Source organism: Plectropomus leopardus, chromosome 8, assembly GCF_026936395.1.
Source record: "Plectropomus leopardus strain MGB_pleo_1.0 chromosome 8, ASM2693639v1, whole genome shotgun sequence".
Classification (NCBI taxonomy): domain Eukaryota; kingdom Metazoa; phylum Chordata; class Actinopteri; order Perciformes; family Serranidae; genus Plectropomus; species Plectropomus leopardus.
Window position 1 is genome coordinate 20,725,545 of NC_142183.1, and position 20,755 is coordinate 20,746,299.

Sequence of the window (20,755 nt, forward strand, 5' to 3'; positions counted from 1 at the left end):
TCTCCTAGGTCAAAGTCCTGCGCTTGTTGGACCCATCTACGCCTCTTCCACCTGGAGTTAATTGAAACCACAGTGCATCCCTAAAGGATGTCACTGCTCAAACTGTGTTTTTTGACACCCTTGAATTGAGACCAGGAAGCCGCTGATGACATCCCCAAAACACTAAACCAACGTATTGTATGTTTTCAGGACATGTTTCACTTTAATGTGATTCCCCAGTTTTACAATTTTACTGATATAGTATGACTGCACATAATCAGGCACACATAACCCATTTCTCTTATCTCATCATTGAGTACAAGGCCACTATAAGACGCTGACATTTTATGTGGAGATGTGAAAATTTCATGTCATTTAATTTGGTCAATTTCAATTTTCAAAGTCATTTATTCACCAACTTTATTAAGATATGCTCTTTAATGAACCGACATTGCCACCCTTGGAGGAAGTCTTGCTGTTTTGAGCTTATGGCAGGTCAGACTTCCCCAGTTAATATGTTCAGGCTAATATCTGAATTGTAATGTTTGAGTGGCTTCAGAGTATGATTTGTATTTTTCACGCCTCAGCTCTAGAGACATAAACGGTGGTCTGTAATTTTAAGATGGGTACCAAATCTATTCGTTTATTTTTTTTACATAACTGAGCTTTCATTCTGCACCTTTTCTTATTTTTTAATTGAGCCATTTTACAAATGTGTTTCCACATAAAATTTGTTTTGGGGGAGTATGTCTCCATTGTACCCAGGAGGAAGTGATAGTAAGAAGCCAGACAGACAGTCAGTGTGTTTGTCACAGGAGAAGCAATCGATCAGCTGCAGGTCAGATATGAGAAACTGGTTTATGGCTGGAAATTACATTTTTTTCCCTTTTTCTGCTTTCTGTCTCCCTGCTTCCACCTTTCCCCCCCAACTCCCTCGCTCCCATAGTCTTTCAAGTCTGTTGTCTCAGATCGATAGAGACTCCTGCGGCATGAAGCGGACAAAACCCAGTGGCCGGTGTGTTTTTCCAAACACATGCGCACGTACACGCATGCATTGTTTCATTGACTGCCTCCTTCCGGAAAAGTGGTAGATACACAATAATACAGCACGTACAGTCTGTACAAACATCAGCGAGAACATTTTCCTCTTTCAGTACATCAGCTCCCTTAATTACATCCAGCTACTTTCCTCTGCGTCCACCCCTCTTTTCCTTAAACTGCAGCACAATCAGCCCACATGTTCCTTTAAGCATTCATGGCTTTTTTAATCAACTTGAATCTTCTGTATGATAGACTGTGTTGGTGTGAGTTGCCAAGTGACGTAGTTACTGAGTAATACTGGGAGTAGAGATGTCAGAGTTCTCTAAAAATGTGATGAAACTAGACAGTTTCTTAAATTGTGGTGCTCAAAGCATCAATGATACATTTGAAAAACAGAAATCATGACCTGGTCACTCAAGATAATCCACAAACCATGTTTTAAGGAACTTCATGTAGGAACTATTTACTAACCAAACTACACCTGCCAACCATATCACCTTTGAGAATGAAGCGTACTGTTTGCTCACCTAGCACCACTGAGTGAGCTTATATTACAGCTCAGCCATAAAGGATGCCATTAATGTTTACATCTCGCACCACCATGAGCACAAGCCTCCTATCCATGAGTAGATGCGCTGTGATACACTTGGCTTTTCGATAGAGAGAACATAAGACCTATACATGAAACTCCTAACAACAAGGTCTGTGGATTATCTTGCGTAACTGGGTCATGATTTCTGGAAAGAGACATTGCTGACGAGTTTTTTTAATTGTTTTTTTTATGTTTTGATCACCACAAGCTGAGTGCTATTTAGTTCCATTACATCTAGACTGATAAATAGCGCTACTGGTAAAAAGAAACATATGTATTTTTGATTTGAGATGAACTGTCCCTTTAATTTTCAACCCTCTAACTTTGGATTATGGAGGACAATAGAAAGCATTTAAAGTAACACTGAACTTCATTGTAATGCAAAGTGAGATTATTCAGGTTAAAGGTTGCTTGATCACGTTAGTTAAATCAAAGGAAGAAATTAAGGGGACAGGAAAAATTGGTGTTATTTGGAGACAAAGGCTTTGGGGTAGGTCAGACTGAATGACAGGTAAACACAAAAACAAGACAGGTAAACACAGGAATCACACACACAAACACACACACCAGAGTGAGAGTGTAGCTCGCAGAGCGAACAGAGGTCATGTGGTTGTTATAACTCACCTGTATGATTGAGTCAAGTCCTGATGTGCTGCTACATTGTTCTGAGACAGATTACCAGCGTCGCCTGGGGTTTCTGACACCTTGACGCGAAGGATGAGGATGTGACAGCTATCGTCATGGGAACACAGGGGATCAACACTGTCACATACATCTCTCTGAGTGGCAACACATAGTCTGTTCTTCCCAATCTTCATTTAGTGGATTTCCTCTGGTGTATTCACTCCACTCCTCCTTACTCTCTTGCCTCCATAGTTTTTTTTAAGAATATTTTCTGTAAACAAAAAAAAGAAAAAAAAAAGGTGGTGGATGCAGTTTAAAATGCTTTCAGCACCAGTCTGTTTTCTATGCTTGACAGGTTTTATTGTTAGGTGAAAAAATAGCAATCACCAGGAGGCACAAGCATATTTATGCATTTTTGCAGGTGCTGGGTAACAATAATCTGCAATATTCTACATGGATATGACAGCATGTTGATCACAAACGCTATTCTTTACGTGTCTCTCCATCCCTTGTGTGAGGAAGACCATTGATAGTGGAAACATTGTCATGGTTTTTACCAATAAAAGAGAACGACGTAGCATGTGGATCTGTCCTAGCTGTGACAAATATTAAATTATAAAAGTACACTTTATCCATACAGAACCCTTAAAACAATCTTACAAAATTATTTAAAATATAAAAATAAAGTCAAATTAGAAAAGTGCGCTCAGACTGCAGATGCATGCCAAGTGGCCATCTGGGCTGATCATGGCCAATCTAAACAATTCTTGTAATTCCAGCATGTTTCAGAAGCATCCAAAAGGCTATAAAAATAAACTTGTCTTTTAAAAACACATACAAAAATCTTCAGTCCATGTCATTTATAACTTAATGTTGAGCTTACTAACTTGCTTACTTATGGGAGAAGCACAAACATCAAGTAAAAATGACCAATTCAACAAAATCGGCAAGTCTACAAAATCAGGCAGGCAAAACACTCAGCTCTGAGTCACTCCTGGTGTGGTATGATGCTGTGCAGTGTAGCTGAAAGAACAAATCCAAGTCTCATCTGCGCCCACTGATATTATCCCCCCTGGCTCCCTTGCAGTCAAGATGCTGGTGACGATAACAAAAACAATGACTAATTCATTCACCCCGTATCCTGCTTAACTTTAGTGGATCAACATATCGGGTATGGAATTAATCTGCAGATGCTCCTGTTCAAAATGAGACCAAACTTTTCTTTGGATGTCAGTTTTTTAACCCACAATGAAAGTCAAAATGTGGCCTGCAACAGTTGGTAAGGCTTGTTGTTTTTAGAAAAACTTGCAGCCCCTTTTGCTCAGTTAAGAGGAGTGAGGGGTCAGCAGTCAATAAAAACAGGTTTTTCAATAATTGTGAATCATCACATCCAAGAGAGGTCCTTGAGAATACAGTCATAAATGTGCACACACAATATGTTAAACCTGTACGCTTAGCGCATTCAAAAATCCAAATTTATCACCACCATAGTAGAAACTACTGAGTCATTCAGACAAAAGCCATTCATTTGGAAACAAGTTGATTTGTAACACCAACATCCTTGGCTCTGGAGATTTAGTAATTGGTACAAAAATATAATTTTGGTCAAGTGCTCTTTTAAAAGCGTAGGCTTCTTCAAAAGTAAAAACAGCAAACAAAATGAATTTGTACAATTATTTGTTGCAACTTAATGATGAGAGCATTTGTGTGTGTGTGTGTGTGTGCTTTTGCAGCAGTTGAGATGAATGTTTAATTACATGGGTTCAAAGACACTCCATTATGAGAGAGCAGACAGAATGGAGGGGAGGGAAACGAGTGGAGAGCAGGAACATAATCCATCCTCCTGTGAGCTGTGTGGCTGTCAGACAATGTTGCAAGGACAAATTTAATTTAGTCAGGGGATTTAGCCCATTCAGTGGCTGACTTTGCTTTGTGAACGTCTAGTTTCCTTCAGCTGCTGCAAGCCGATGAAGAAGCAGAGTTAAAGGATCCAAACCCATTCACCTTTGCAGCTCCAATTTGAGCATCTAATTAACTTTCAAAAATGAGAAAAAAGACTTCCATGGCCTAATGAGTTCATATCAGCCCCAGTGACAATTTGGAGGATTGAACCATGCTCACACATTTTTACTGCAGCAATTACACTTGTGGTAATAATAATGAAACACTGAATTATTGCTTTTCAGACAGCAGAACACAAACACCATTTGGTAAATAAGCAGAGATGATGAGGACAGCTAATACAAATGGGACAAGTAATATGTTTGTGTATCCAGTGCAGGAGACTAATAGACCGTTTTTAATGACCTAAGAGAGATAAAATATCCAGCCAGTGAGTCTGTAAGAGTTCCAGATAAAACTGTGAACTTCTGGTCGTAAGTTCACAGATTTGAGTCTGTGAACTCACACGCTCCATGACCTTTTGGGGAAACTTCAAAATAAATCTCTTGAAAAATCTTTGAAGATGGAAACCAAAAAATACCTTCACACTCGTCTCTGTCCGCCCCCTACACAACCACAGTGCAGGTCCCGTCACACTGAGCTGACAGGTGCAAAGGTCTGAGAGAGTTTAACTACTGAATTGTCATCCCAGCATGCTCCAGTCTGTGCTCCTAGGAGCAGGGGAAGACAGGAAATAGATAAGAAAAACTAAAGAAAGTTATCTGGATTGAAAAATTGAGTGAGTGAACATCCCTCTGCATTGAATGCTGGTCATATTCACCTGCCCATTCATTCCAGATGATATAATATCAAAGAGTAGACAGGGGAAACAGGCTGGTTCACTTCATTTTTACCTCCCCATCAATCTCTTTACAACCATAGTGAAAAAAATGAAGGAAAAAAACACAGCGACTGGCTGGTGAGAGAGGGAGCGCTGGCAGTTAATTGTCAGAGTGAATTAAAGAAAAATGTGAGAAATGCAACTGTGTCTGTAAAGTTTAGTCTATCAGACAGAGAATAAGTGAGGAGAGAGTGAATAAATGCTTAAAAGTAATTAGTGAGAACGTTGAGAGTAAAACCTGGATATTAAAAACAGCTGCCAGGAGGGAAAAAAGAAAGATTAGAGGCTAATGTGAAAGAAGAAGAGGAGGAGAAGACTTTGGACTTAATGAGTTTAGTTCTGCTCATCTGTCTGAATATCACCTCACAGACTGCCTTTTACTTCTGAAATTAATACCTTAAGTACTGACTGTCACTTTTTTAAAAGAGAGACACAAACTAAATAGCTCAAGAATAAAAGCAGCGAGCCAAACTCTGCTGTTTACACAGTCCAAGACCTGGAAATAGATATTCTTTCACTTCACACATCCACTTCTTTAACTCCTAAAGCCAAGCTCTGAGCAGACCAAACACATAATTATAGGTTCCACCGATCAAACACGGAGACATATTAATTAGGCAGCAGTCAAGATAAAAATAATATATCTCTGGTATAGCATCACTCCCATCATTAAGCTTCATTATTTTCAAAACCTGCTCTTATTTTTTTTATAATTTTGGAGATAATTCTTCTTAGCTTTGGTAAATATATAATGTATATTAAACATTCAGATGATCATTAAAGTTTGAAACACACTCCTGTTTTAATCCAAACTTTAGAGAAGCTCTGAGAGGCAAGGTGAAAACTTTTTTTTTTTAAATCTCCTACGTATATGATATTATTTACATCGCATTAGATAATCTCTCCTAAATACAGGATGTTATCTCCTATGTAGGATATAATAGGAGACAGGAGATGATAGCTCCTACATGGGAAATAACATCCTGTACATATGGGGTTATATCTCATACAGAAAAAATAATATTTCCTACATAGAAGATAACATCCTGTACATAGGAGACAATATCTCATATGTAGAAAATGATTTCTCCTATGTAGGATAGCGTGACCATGCCTTCACACGGCCATCTTATAAACATTTCAACATTTTGAATAAGGGAAAAAAACTGTAATGTGAGTAGATATTAGCTAAAACTACACAATGTGCTTTATAAGAGGCGGAGTATTTATTATTCGATGTTTGAATGATGGGTAAAAAAAAAAAGGTAAAATATGCATTCTGTGTCTTAATAAATATAAAATATTTTAACTTTTATTTACCTTAATATATTCTTTTTTTTAAGTAATACGTGTAGAATTATGGAAGTTGGACATTCATCCCACCACTCCCCCATCTGGGGTGCACCAAGTCTACAGTCATAACAGTCCATCCATTCTGTGCTGGCCCCTTTAGATTACATTTCTCATCCAGAATCTCTCCATCCATCTGCTGAAATCCTATTTTCATGACAAACAATAAGATGCACACACTCCCTCCATCACTGCTGTCTGAAGCTGCCAGAGAGTGGGACGACAGAAGGGATAGAGCAAAATTAAAAATGATGAGGTGGGAGGAAGCTGACAAAAGGGTCCTAGTTCTCCTGTGGTGTTTAATTAATATGTGTAATATCAAGTTAGTCATTGATCTGCAGGAGTGCTCTGAATGTGAAATGAAAGGTGCGGCTATATCTAAAAATGTTAACTATACCTGTGACTTTGAAGGTTTGAGCTGCTGCTCTGGTACCAAGATGGACCAAAGCTTGCTTCAGGGAACAGAAAATCCCGGGCATATTCCCAGCTGTCAACAAACGCAATCGTAACTCAGTTATCCTCGTACGAGGACCGGCACCCAGATGTGAAGTCAGCATGTATGTACTGTCACAACACCACTGCCTTCAAACATCAAAGTAAACTGCAGCGGATGCCGTGAGAGCGACCATTTGACAATCAGCGCTATCGCCTACAGCAAGGACTCACCCGGGAATAAATCTTCTCAGCATAACTGTGATTGACCTACTCTGCGCTATATCAGTAGCTTCAGTCTCTCTGCGGCTCACAGAGTGTGAAGCAGCTGCTGGGCTGCTTTGCTTTGCCTGTTAAGCAGATGTCATTCCCCTCAGATACTCCCTCCAGCTCTTCCTGTTGAAAATCGAGGCGATATTAGTTGGCATATCCCACCGGCTGCGTTTTATCTTTTTAGATGGCTGTGCTCCTCACCTGGTCACTAAGGCCTCAACTTAAGCCCTGCATGAAAAGCCTGGCTATGCAGTAAGGATGCCAGAAAACCCTGGCAAAACAGGCCGAATCTGGCCCAGCAAGGCGCTGTGGTGGCCAATAAAATACATGTAAGGGCCCATTTATACTCCCTTTACATATGAAAATATAAATTATTATTTCACCATTGTAAACTCCACTGTACTCATACTTTCATGTGTCCTTTATGATAGCTCAGATACAGCCAATAGATGACACTAGAGGGCAGATTCAAGTTTTACACAACAAACGCGGTAAGTAATAACGTGTCTTTGGAAGCAGCGATGTGGACGGTGGTGGTCTGTGAGGCCATTACCTACATCACAACATGTACACTGACGGTTCTTCCACTATATTAGACATTTATTCTGTTCCGCCTTTTTGTACGCGTCTTTGTCGTATCTCACTTTCAGGAAAGGTGCATAAATGGGGACAAAATGAATGCATATAGGTAACTAACATTGAGCATAAATGAGCCCTAAGAGAACAATCCTGGGGAATTTTCACTTTTTCCCTCTTGATTGGTGCTGCTGTAATACTTTAATAGAGGTGTAAAATCCTGTTTCATAGGATTACAATATGTCTAATATGAAACAACACCCCCCCACCAACACAACTCCCTGATTTCAACAGTCTGAACTAGGTCTGTAACTAAAGATTATTTTCTCTATCAGCTTATCTGCCAACAGTTTTCACAATCAATCGATTAGTTGTTTTGTCTATAAAATGTAAAACATTTTGAAAGACGCTAATCATAATTTCCCAGAACCCAAAGTGACATCTTCAACTGTCTTTTGGTGCAACAAACAGTCCGAAACCCAAAGACTCTTTATTTACTATCACAAATGACAAAAAGAAGATGCAAGTTCTCACATTTAAGAAGCTGGAACCAGAAAATGTTTTGATCGACCAAATTGATTAACAGTCTAATTGCTGCAGCTCTATTGAACGCCCAGTACTGCTGAGCCTATAAACTGCAGAGGAAGGCAATTTCAGTCACTTGCTCACGGATCTAAATATTCGATCTACTGGTCACCAAGTGAGCAAATGACTCTCATAGCAGATGCTTTGCAAATGGCTGAAAGCCGTCACACTACACAGTGGAAGTTACGACCTACTGATGCTAACAGAACTACATCATCAGCAAAATGCAGTGGACCTGGCAGCTTGTGAAAATCCTGAACACCTGAACAATAAGGCTCCAACATTTTTCTGCTGCTTGATTCTTAAAAGATCCCTCATGATTAAAGCGGTGCAAAAACACAGACTTAACCCTGCACACATATAGCGTTTGGATTATTGCACAAAATTAGCTCTAAACAAACATTTATGATATACTTTTGTTGAGCAAGATAATCTTCACTGATGAACATCACTTTCAGGATTTCTGAGGCCTAAATGCAAATATCAGAAGTAAAAAACTAATGTGAGGCTATAAACAAACAACACCACGGTCGCATCCTTTAACGTGGCCACAACAGTGAGGCCGTAAAGCCGTGTTTAGCATGGCTTGGTTTGATGACGTTCTGTAGTCTCATTTAGCCACTTATTAGCAACAGCCTTTTTTAAGACACAAAGTTTCAGAGTTCACGAGTGGGTTATTTACTGACGTATTTTACGTTATAGAACAAAACATTAAGTCTCTTCAGCTTGTGCTAACCACAGACCTTATTTAGACATCTATTCGAAAAAAAATCATTCAAAAAAAACTGTTGACTGAGACAAGGGAACTGGGAGCGCTGAAACGTTAACTGACATTTGGGTTATACAACTCATTACTGAGGTTCTCTAGTAGAAGAAACACAACAAGACAACATCTTGGTACGTGGGAAGTGAGCCAAAGCAAATGAAATACTTCAGAAGGCCCAATAACAGCATCACTCCTCTTTAAAATAAGCTCGGGATAAGACATTGTTTGGTTTGAAGAAAAAAACACAACAATCAAATCACAAGGTTCCCCCCAAGAGAAATAATGGGAACTTAAGTAGGTTATGTAAATTCTGCCTTTGAATGACTGAGGACAAGTGTTGTTAGTGTGACACCATGAAGCGCACACGCACACGTACACGCACACACACACACACACACATACGCACGCACACACGCGCACACACACCTTTCTCCTGCTGATTCCTTTCTTTATCACATTCTAATTCAAATCCATTTCCTTCCTGTCACCTCTCTGATAAGGCTGCTAATGTTCCTTAATAAAATTATGCAAAAGAACAGCTCTCTGTCCTGTTCTGAACATATCGAATTATCTGTCTGGGGACGGACAGGGAGAACGAGAGAAAACCCAGGAGATGAATGACCTCTTCAAGTCACTGGCACATCTCTCTCCGTCTCTCTCTCTGGGGGTTAATATGGCTTAAATGAAACCCTGCTCCGACAACAATTTATGTCACTGGGGAAAATGAGTGGCAAGTGATGGAGAGGTTCGGTGTGAAATAGTTTTGTTTACTATTAATGAAGGACGAGCCGTGCAAAACAACAGGGACAGCAAAATATGTAATAACAACATATAGGCAGCAGCATGTGAGCCAAGTTTGAGCAGAGGGATTCATCACTTTACCCAAATCCCTCCAAATGATGTATGGTTTTCTGAAGTAGCTGTGGGTCTATCTCTCTGTTAATATGGTTTTGATACACTGTTTTAATGCGGCATGAACAGAAAATTGAAGGCAGAGCGAGAGAGAGATGACAGTTGCTGAAGGGTTCAATCTGGAGCCGCTCCACTTAACTGGAGGATGAACAGGAGAGAGACGAGGAGCGATGATGATTTAAGAGAGCCGAGGAGTAATGTGCTACGCTGATGAGGGCATTGTCATATTAATAGGATCTTGTATACGTGTTCGTGTATGTGAGCATGTGTGTGTGTGTGCGTGAATCTGAGTGGATGTATGTTGTATAAAAGAAGAAATACTGCCAGCTGGTAGTTGTGCACTCATGTCCGCACAGTGGAGAAAGACAGGATAGATCACACGAGACAGGAAGGAAGGACAGAAGACAGAGAAGATGAGGAGATACGTGAGGTGAGACAATGTGACATGAACCAAAAGGTGGGAAGGGAAGGAAAAGTTATTTGGGGTGAGATGTCACAAAGGATATATTAATTGAAGTTTACATAAAAAGTTAAACAGATGTGACCTTCATTACGATGCAAGAAATGTGAATTGGGAATAAGAGGGCGACATACTCGAGTCAGAGTAAAGTACAAAGAGAGACTTTGATTTTCCGAGGCATATACTGTAAACTGAAAAGGACATCTTACCTTACACCTATGATGTGTGTATAATAGAGTGTGTTTACATGGGCATGAACAACCTGTTTACGATTAGGTTTTTGGAGTGTTTAATTTGAACGTTTGAGCTTGTATACACTAAATCCCATTTTCTGGAACCTGGATAAGCCCTTATCTTATGTGAGAGAAACCCAAATATTGCAACCTGGAGCACTCCCAAAGAAAATGGGATACTGTTGCAGTTATACACTTTATCTTAGTTATTGAGAGTCGCCGACTAACTGCACAGGCCGTGCTTCAGCCATGTGATGTACTAGAAATGGTGCAAGCGACAGGATCTCACTACTAAAAAGATAAAGAAAGCAAGTTTTGTCTTTTGGTATCCAGAGGCTGCCTTTCTTCGTCTATCAGTCCCTTTCCTATACACAGTGACAGTGACAGGCTGGCATCAGTGTGCAGAACAATGATATAATAGGAGTGTGACCCGAATTCTCCATGCTAATGTGAACACCATATCCTGAATATGATCAAAACCAGGATAAGCCTCATAAATGGCTTATACATGTCCATATAAATGCATTCTCAGAGTACCAATGCTGTGCTTGCGGAGCAAATTGTCCAAATTGTTGTTTACATTAATATCCAAATCTGCAGATGCTGTCTACCAGAGTCTGTTCTTCAAAGTACAGTTTAACTAAAATTTATTGCATATAGTACACTGAAATCTTTCCAATCTCTGCTTTTTATCCCATAATCCTACTAAACAGGAAAGATCAACTTTGCAAGTGTATGCGAGCTCCAATTCTTGCCGAATCAAAGAAGCACATTTTAATAACAGTTAAATTATCCAACATCATCACAGATTTTAACTAGCCTGAACTAAAGAGCCTAATGTTAAAGACATACAAATCATTTGTCGGGAAAATAAAACAGCAATTTACAGAGTACCAAAATACACCATTTTCACAGCTGACATGTTGACATGTTGACATGCTACTAATAAAAGATGGCTCCATTACATTTAAGTGTACCAGCAAGCCTTGACAGTATTTGCACTTGTTTCAGTGAAAGAGGTTTATACTATGGCTCATCTAACAAGCATGGTAGTAGAGTTTAAATGGCCCAATAATAGTTAGTAATAATAGTTTGGTAAATGGCACAAAGTGGATGACTTATTAATGTCATGTGACCAGCAAAAACACTCATCACTTCATCAAAATTAGCTTATTTAAATGTGTATATGTATAAAAGACAGCCAAACACATCTTTTACTAATAAATGGTCCACTGAAGAAACTATTGTTTTTTGTTTTGTTTTGATGCTTCACTGATGTCAATTTTTATACATTTTGAACACTGGGATGTGAAACGGATTTTTTATAGTAACAGTTTTACACTTGAATGGGTTTAGATGAAACCCAAGACAGAGCGGAAAAGAGGCAGAATCAGAAAGAAAGTAAAATAGATGGGGACAGTCATCCCATAATATTTTAGACACTTACAAAAGGTTGGCTTTTTATATTAAAGCGCCATGTACTCAGTAATAAGTTGTAAGATAAGAAGAAACTTCATACTAATAGGAAAGTTTCTCTCTCTGTCTGGGTTGGCTGGAGCAGAGCGTCCTGATTGGCCCATTGAGGTATTTTCAACAGTCGGTGTAATTACATTTGAAAATCTAACAGCACTCTCCCAAAGTGCTCTCACAGATCGCCCTGATGCCTCCTGGTCGACCACCACTGGAAAAAGAGTCCTCACATCATGTGACCAGTTGGAGATTGTAGTGCATGACTCCTCATACACTACTCATACAACCTCTTTCACGTTCACATCCCAGCCAGCGTGTCACATGCCTCCATCACCAACCAAGCTACAATCATCGCTATGATAGATCAGACATGTTATAGCTAAGCGTAAGACATCCCTCTGTTTTCTACCTTCCTGTTCATGTTATATCTTGAAAACCCAGGATAGAAAAAAATCAGTTATATTGATTATTTATGCTAATAGCTTATTATGACCAGTATTTGCATTTATTGTTAAGCGATAGCCTCTTGTGATCGTCATAATTATGACAGAAACAAAGGAAGAAGTCAGGTGACATGTATAGGGAGCGATAAAGTCTGCAAAGTAAGAGATTGGGATGGATGGACGAGTCAAACAAACACCAGACTTTGACCCAGAAGACCGCTGTTCATGTCATGTCCCTAATATACTTAAATTATCTCACATATGTAATGTTGGGTTATTTGCATGCATCACTTAGATGAGATAATACTGTAATTATCTGAACCCAAAATCTTTTGTCAAACCCTAACCAGGTAGCTCAGTGCATAAGTGCGTATGTTTCACAACATAACAACATTTAAAATGGCAACCTGTAACTGAATTATATCGGTAATACTGAGTATTGTTTCACATTTAATTCATTGCTGCTAAAATTGGTACCTGAGAGCAAATCTGACGTCATAGTGGCTATTTCCACTATTTTTACAATCTATAATACCAAATTTCAGGTATTGGTTCCAATGTGGACGATACCCAACCCTACATGCGCCTGTCACTGGTATTTTCCAACAGTAATATATGTAATTATGGGAGTCACTGGCAAAAAACCCATCCTGTAGTTTAGGATGTGTTGCAGCAAAAGAGCAGAAGGGCGTTCTGCACTGTGTGTGCTGAAGTGTTGGGTTTCCTTGCAGTGGATATCAATGACAGCCTGCTTATATGAGGGAGTGTCTCTGTGTCACAGCTGAGAGAAGCACAGGGGACGCCGCTGTGAAGTGCTCCCTGAGAAGCCAACCTCATTTTAAAAGACAGAACACTAACAGAGGGAGACGTAATAGTGGCTGAGAGGTTTAGTGTGGAGCTGCTTTATCTAAGTTGCAGCAGAGGACAGGGGGCCGCATGCATATAAACAAAATAAACAGCTCTCAGTTTTGACCTACCTTCTACATAACGTCAGGTGAAGAAACATTCTGCGGGTTTTCTACCTCTTGAGCTTTTTTGTCTGGCCATGTGGCACCAATTTCAAAAGTATTTGCATCTTTCTACTGCACGGCCCAGTCTCATGTGAGGTCTTCTTTATATCTGTGAAATACTTCTTTTAAGAGGCCATATCAAGTATTTTCCTACTGTAACTGCAAATTTCTAACAAATGCTAAATAACAGCTGCTGTATGAAAATAACTTCATTATGACCTGAGTTGAAATATACAGTATTCTGTGAGTGATACCACTACAGGGCCCTACATCATTGTTGTATTAATTACAGCTCAGTCAAATTAAATGAGATTAAACAACTGCATGGCTCAAAGCCTCAATGAGTGATACTCTTGAGAAGATAGAGTTATAACACTTGTAATTTGGTAGATAAATGTCAGAGCTAATGGGGAATTTAATTAATTCAAATATAAACCAGCGCATTAATTTCTTAAATATACCTACTGAAATTTACACTTAAGAGTAATCAAAGGCAAAACAGTGAATTACGACTGAAAGATCATAAAGGAATACTTCATTTTAGCCAAATACTGGCACTAAGAAGAAGAAAAGAGCACAAAGGGTGTATCAGTTTGCTTCTATATTCAGATGAGCTGTTGTTGCTCAGTGACATTTGAGGCTCCATGACCAGGAGCATCAACATGCATGAACTATAACTCCTTTCTTAATTGCACAATTGATTTATTGTTGCCAAGAGGAATGAGAGAGAGCACAGAGGCACAGGCTTGGGTGTAGAGAGATACACCTGCATCATTTCATTCCTCATTCTTTCTCATTTCTCCTTCTTTTCTGTGTTTGTCAATGTCTTTGTCAGTACTTTTGGGGCCAGATTATACAAAGTCTGAGAGAGGCAGGTTATTACTGCTGATTGCAGGTTTGGTGATATTTGAAATCACAGGGCACAGCGTGTGGGTGGCAGCTATTTTTACTCCTGAATAAAGTTACAATTTTATGGATTCTGATTTCTGATAAAGAAAATGACATACATCAGAAAAGCATACATCCTCTGCCCTTTATTGCTGTTATTTTCTTCTTTCCTTAATGCACTTTATTTTTTCTTTGTCTTATTCTACTAAAGTAATAAATAGAGTGAATTCCCCTCATGGCAAAAAACTGACTCTGACCTAAAAACTTTCAAAATCTGTCTTCTTGTGAGCAATCTGACAAAACCTAATTTTCCAGCCAGCTCATATACTGTACCTGTCCATTTTATTGTTTCTTTAGCCTAACTAAATTTTACCGTTATTAACCCTTTCGATCATTAACAATTACACTGCAGGTGTCTGTCCAAACACTGAAGGCGCTATATACAATATTAAGAGCATTGATACAGAAGCAAACAACTACTTGTTATATAAAGATACTGAGGAGATAATGGATCTGGAGCAGAGAATAAGGTCACACCACCCTGGAGAAGGGTTCAGCAATCTTCCCTTCCACCTGGTGAGAGAATAATTGATCTGTCGATCCAGAGCTGATCAGATCAGATTGATGGAAGAGAGGAGAAGCTGCTGCAAAGGCAAGTGACAGCTTACTTCTCCACTCACTGCATCTGACGTTCTGCTGCTTCAAACCGTTCTCATTCTGCACTCATAAAATAGCACCACTCTATCTATGCTTTTAGTGTAAGTGTGCAATACCAAAAGGCACCTTTCGCGTGCCTACGTAATGCCACTGGACAGCAACAGGGGAGAAAGCGGCGGATGGCCAGCCAGCACCTGGCCGGACAGCACCTTGTGCATGACACACGGCAGGATGGCATCAGGCTGAAATGCTGCCAGTAATGACGTAATGCAAGGAGCACGAGGGTGCCTATAGGATGGGCGAGAGGGGAGGTGGAATGTTTTTTTTCTACATCTTACCACGTGCCTACTTCCCCTAATCCTAAACATCTGTAACTTTGTGGCCTAATCCTAACCATCCATGCTAGCATGTACATGTGTTAATGTCCCAGCATGGGTTGCCATGTGCTGTTGTTGCCTAAACATAGCCACGTGCTGGAGCGTAAACAGCAAACACAGGAGGATACCCCGTTATATGTAGACACGGAAGTCCGCAGACAAAGCGACAGCATGTGACGATTTGAGATGACAACTTGTTGGCTGCCCCATCTGCACCCAGAGTACACTCTGTGCTCCGAGAGTGTTGTGGAATAAATAACCGAACAGTATGTATGTTCCAGTAGTAGTCCTGATGGATGTCCAGCCCAAAAATATAAAATCAATATGTAGCAGCAGATGTTGATCATCAGTCTGCAACAAATAAATTAATGTGTAGAAAATGCTCAAGGTTAATACGCTGATATATTTGTTTGTACTCAATTTGATTGGGGAGAGTTTGGTTCTGTTGTACTGCTTTCAAACAAACAATTTTGATATGTTGCAAAAATATAGGACATTTTCATGGTATTCTGGCACATTCTCAAATTCAACTGCCTGAATTGAAAGCACAAAGTAACCTGCTTAGAGACAAAAAGTGGAAAAAGAAAGAAAAAGTAGAGGAGGAATAATTAAAGTTAAGACATCAAGTTTTCTGAAGTATGAAGAGATTAATAAGGACATTAATTTGAAAGACCCAGCTGGCTGGAGTCCTGGCTGACAGAGATCAAAGACGCTTTGACTTTGAACCATTGTTCATTTATTTCCTCCATAAACCCACACACATGCACACCATTCACACTGTAAAAAGGCTGACGATAATTTCAAAGCTAGTTAATCACCAGTTAATCATGATTAGTATAAAGATGAAAGAGACGTGTGTAGATGCTAATGTCCATTAGAGAACTGATGGGATGGGTTTAAAGCACAGCTGGTGCCTGTTTGTTGTGAAAATGAACTCTGACCAGATCAGCCAATGTTTACATAACGTTCATGAGGAATCAACCTCATTCTCAGTCACGAAATCTTCTCAGGTTTCTGATCTTAAGAATAAACACTTCATAGATGTGTGTAAGCAGAAATTAATAGGGCATCTCACACAGTACATTTTTAGTCCTGGTGGCAGTGTGGCTCTGTGGATCAGTCATCACTCAATCCTTTATCATTATTGGATGGACTGTCCTAAAATTTTTACAGAGATTGATGATCCACAGAGGATAAACCACACAGACTTTGGTTATTCCATGACTTTTCTTACATTATTACCATAGAGGTTTTTCCTCATTTACAGTTTGTCATTTCAAAAAGTAATGCACTAAAATAACTCATATATAATCACATAATCGTGAGCCAGGAGGATGTGATCACATGACCCTATGCACTGCAGGCTGTCCTCCTTCCTATAATTGGAGCAAAGGAGGAATAAAGGTCCTGTAGTGTATAGAGCAACAGGTCTGCAGTGGGAGGCAGTCAGGATGGATGGATGAGTCACACAAACACAGGACTTTGACCAAAGAGACAGAGGTTTGTGTCCCGTGTAAAACCAAAAGCCAACTCCGAATTAGCTATGTGCATACTTATCATCATGTCTTGTAACTGTGATTCTTTCCCTAAACCTAACCTTGCCCAGTTGGAGCACTTATTCGTATGATATTTTACAAACCATTGTTTCCGAACGTGTTGCACTATAAGGTGCATAAGGACATTTCACTAAGGTTTACAGTACATGATGGAATTTGTGTAAAAAAAAAAAATAAATAAAAAAAACATAAAAGCTGAGCAACTGCTGACAGAAGTCGCTGGAGCATGTATGTCACTGACAAGCCTACAATGCCTTGTTTCTAATAGGAAATTAGCCTACTTGGGCAAGTCTAGGTTGAAATATGTATGGCCTATGAAATAATAAAAAGATAGTAAATAACACTAATTTTTGCTGGAGGACCCAATGACACTTGCTGCAGCAAATACTGACAAATCAGTAGGCTGAACAGAGGTGACGTGTTAAATAAAATCATGTCCCTAATAAACCGCTTTTGTAGTTGGAAGAAGTCATGTTAAGATAACATTATGAGCGGCAGTACTCCCAAGCAGGAGCAGAGGCATTTTTCATTTTAACAAGTCCTGTACAATTATCCCCACCAATCATAGTTGCCATCTTTCACAGCTCAGCTGCCTGTTTTACCAGTGGAGACTGACCTCTGGTGGCACATGCTGTGCACTGCAAAACACTGCCTAGATACAGCATCTCCGTATCAATGTAAAAAAAAAAAAAAAAGAGGAATATCTAAATTTTTAGCAGTATAAAAAAATCATACCTTCTAAAAAAAAACACTATATCACAATACTGCCTGACACTGGGTTCACACTGCCACGAATGGCTACAAAGTGCACCATTAGAGCGCCGGCTGCTTGCTTTTGGCACCTGTGTTGAGCAGTTAGACCGTTCACATTGGATGCACCATGGCCGAGACCTCTTCAGCAGGCTCACAGCAGTGCTTGTTTCAGCGTCTGGTGTATTTTTTCCGTGAGCTGCAAGCGATTCCCACAAGAAAAAATCAAGATTTTATTGTGGCCAGGACTTTGATTCATGGCCAAAAACCTGCATACCTTAGCTGCACTTTGTATTTAGCGTTAATATTAGATTGCTAACAAAAACTGAGATGGTAAAAAACCTTATACCGTCTAATATTGTGAGTTTGAGATTGTACACCCTGCTGCTAGCATGGCTCTGCACTTTTATCATTTTTCCCCTTCTTTCTCCTTTCTTCTTGTTACCCTTTTCTTTCATCTCTCTTCCTCACATCATGTAATTTGAGGAGGGAAAGATCCTGAAATTACAGTTTAGCCTTAATTTGTTGTAGCTCTAATGTTCTTTTATTGTTTGCCTCACATTTCTTTCTTCTTTGTTGTTTTTCACTTTGTTCTTCGGCATTAGCGGTTATTGTCTTGTCTGCAATATAAAAAAAAATAATGAGATCAGCCGTCCATGTATCCATTCATTCATCTTACAGTAACATGTCTGGGACATTATGAATTATTAACCTGATTATAACTAGAATCACATGACTTTGTGTGGACGAGAGTGAACCATCCTCCCTCATTATTTTTCCTCTTAACTCCCCACTGACTCAGCTTTCCCGCCTAAACTAATCAAGCATGCTGCAGCCAGATCTATCCTCAGCGTACCCACGTTCTCCCATGCTGCCTTATTTGCTTTACTGGCTTTTTATGAATTCTTCAGTTGATTTCAAAAATATGATGCTTGTGCACAGGGCTGCCTGGGGACTTGCACCTGTGTACCCCTATGTCACGACAAAAGTTATTGCTTTCTAGATGTTGGCATAATGCATTGTGACTCCAGTACACTCATGCAAAGCTGAATATTTGCAGCCTTTGAATGATCCAGCATCTTTGAGACCTTGAACACAAATTTAAGTCAATATCCAAGCAAAGCCTGTTATTATTGTTTGTGCAGCATGCTTGTTGTTAAAAGGACAGTAATTGTCTGCACTGATTGGCTCTTTCATCAACCTTAATTGTTTTGTATCAAAGGATGTTTTTGGAGAAGATTAAATAAGAAGGGAGGTTTTTTGTTATTTTAAAATGAGATTTTGGTTTGGTTTTGATACACTAATAAAGGTATTCCTCTCACGCACTTCAGGGAGTTAAAGGCACAAGAACAAAGTATAAAACAAGACAATTTCAGAGTGGAAAGAAAAACACACTTCTCGTTTTGCCTTTAAAAATCATTCCCCAGGGTGTGACTCGGTTTGGCCATTGAGTGGCAGTGGAGTGTGGGATAACAGAGAGGAGGAAACAGAAAAGAGGAGTGATAGAGGGATAAAGACAGACAAAGCCTGTAAAGGGATGATGGGAAAAAGGACAGAATTAATGTGCATGAAATATCGCTGCATATTATGGATGTAACTCAGAAGATTAGTTATATAATAAGCTGCTCAGAGAGAGAGAGGGAGAACAAGCAGATTTGGCTCCATTGTGGGACTGCGGACTGACTTGCTGTCTTGAAGTCAGGACAGATTTCACACAAATAAGCACACAAACAATTGACAAGCTGTACAAATCCCTAAATTCATTCCAGCCTGACAAAATCTACGACGACTGCATTCAAAACATCCACTCACTCAGAGGCTCTTTTGACGACAGTAAGTGTGACATTTAGCCAGAGGACCTTGCAGGGCCAGCACATCTGCATGATGACATTCCACTAATTGGAAGTTGACTTAGCCAATTTTACTGAAATAACACAAAGTAGCAGTTTAAAGACTTGACACGGTGGTTGACCTTCAAGCAGACCTGCTGTGTGGGAGATTTTCCTTTTGCGCTTTCTTCTTTCCAACTTTTAAGTTTTAACAAAGGCGTGTTTATAATGGCCTCTCAAGTCTTCTTCAAGTCCCCAGTTTCCTCTGAGGAGACTCCCTTTCCCCTTAAAAAAAACATACCCTCACCTCTAAGACAGCTCCAGCGCTGCTGTGCGACAAGGATTTCTTTTCATCCTTTCGATGAACTGTGGTGAAGTGGTGCAGAGACACAATGTGTGCCTAAGAGTCGACATTTTAAACACTCACATTCAAAAGAAGTAATTTGCCTGCAAAATGTAACTTTTCATTATTATTTAGTCAGCAGGTCTTTTTTAATTGTGTCTTTGAAGCATAAAGTACACTAATACATCTATATAAATGCCCATGTTAATAATGAAAATTGACATAAAATTAAAAATCCATTAATCCATTATGTGCAACCGCTTATCCCATTCAGTGTCATAGGGGGCCTGGAGCAATCCCAGCCGACACTCGCAGCAGGCAGGGTACACCCCGGACAAGCTGCCAGACTATCAGAGAGCTGACACATAAGCCTCCTTAACACTGCCTGTTCAAGATGGGAATTTCATGCCGGTCCTAATAATAGTGCAAAAGCAGAATGGAGAGACAGAGTTGTCTAACCTTTTAGTGAGTGGAGTTGTAATGGACATCTTTGTAAAACGGACAGCCAGACAGACAGGATGGGTTTGACTTTTGTGTTGTGTTTATCACCCAGCACGGGGAGTTTGCAGCTAACTCAAACAGGGAAAACAGCAGCCGAAAATTTTACTTATATTTTGGTCCCCAGATTTTGAGTGAACGCTCTTGACTTTTACGCTACTCTTTGGTACAAACAGCTGTGGACACGATGCAGTGGCACATGGGAAGAGAGACTCTGCACTGTTGGGCTCTGAAATAACATCGTCTCTCTTCTGTTCAGAGGTATTGAATGTATACCTCATAGCAACTTACTACGACAGTCTCTGGCTTTTGTTTGAGATCTAGTGTCT

The 20,755-nt window shown here is 39.7% G+C and overlaps 1 long non-coding RNA gene across 2 annotated transcripts in view; it reads right to left on the bottom strand.

Annotated features, from left to right (window-relative positions):
• LOC148188931 (uncharacterized) overlaps positions 1 to 20,755 on the bottom strand; it is a 219,032-nt gene that overhangs the window by 85,424 nt on the left and 112,853 nt on the right. For both annotated transcript variants that reach the window (XR_015777132.1, XR_015777131.1), the window contains exon 2: positions 2,237 to 2,507. This is a non-coding gene — a long non-coding RNA (uncharacterized LOC148188931). The remainder of the gene's footprint in view (positions 1 to 2,236; positions 2,508 to 20,755) is intronic.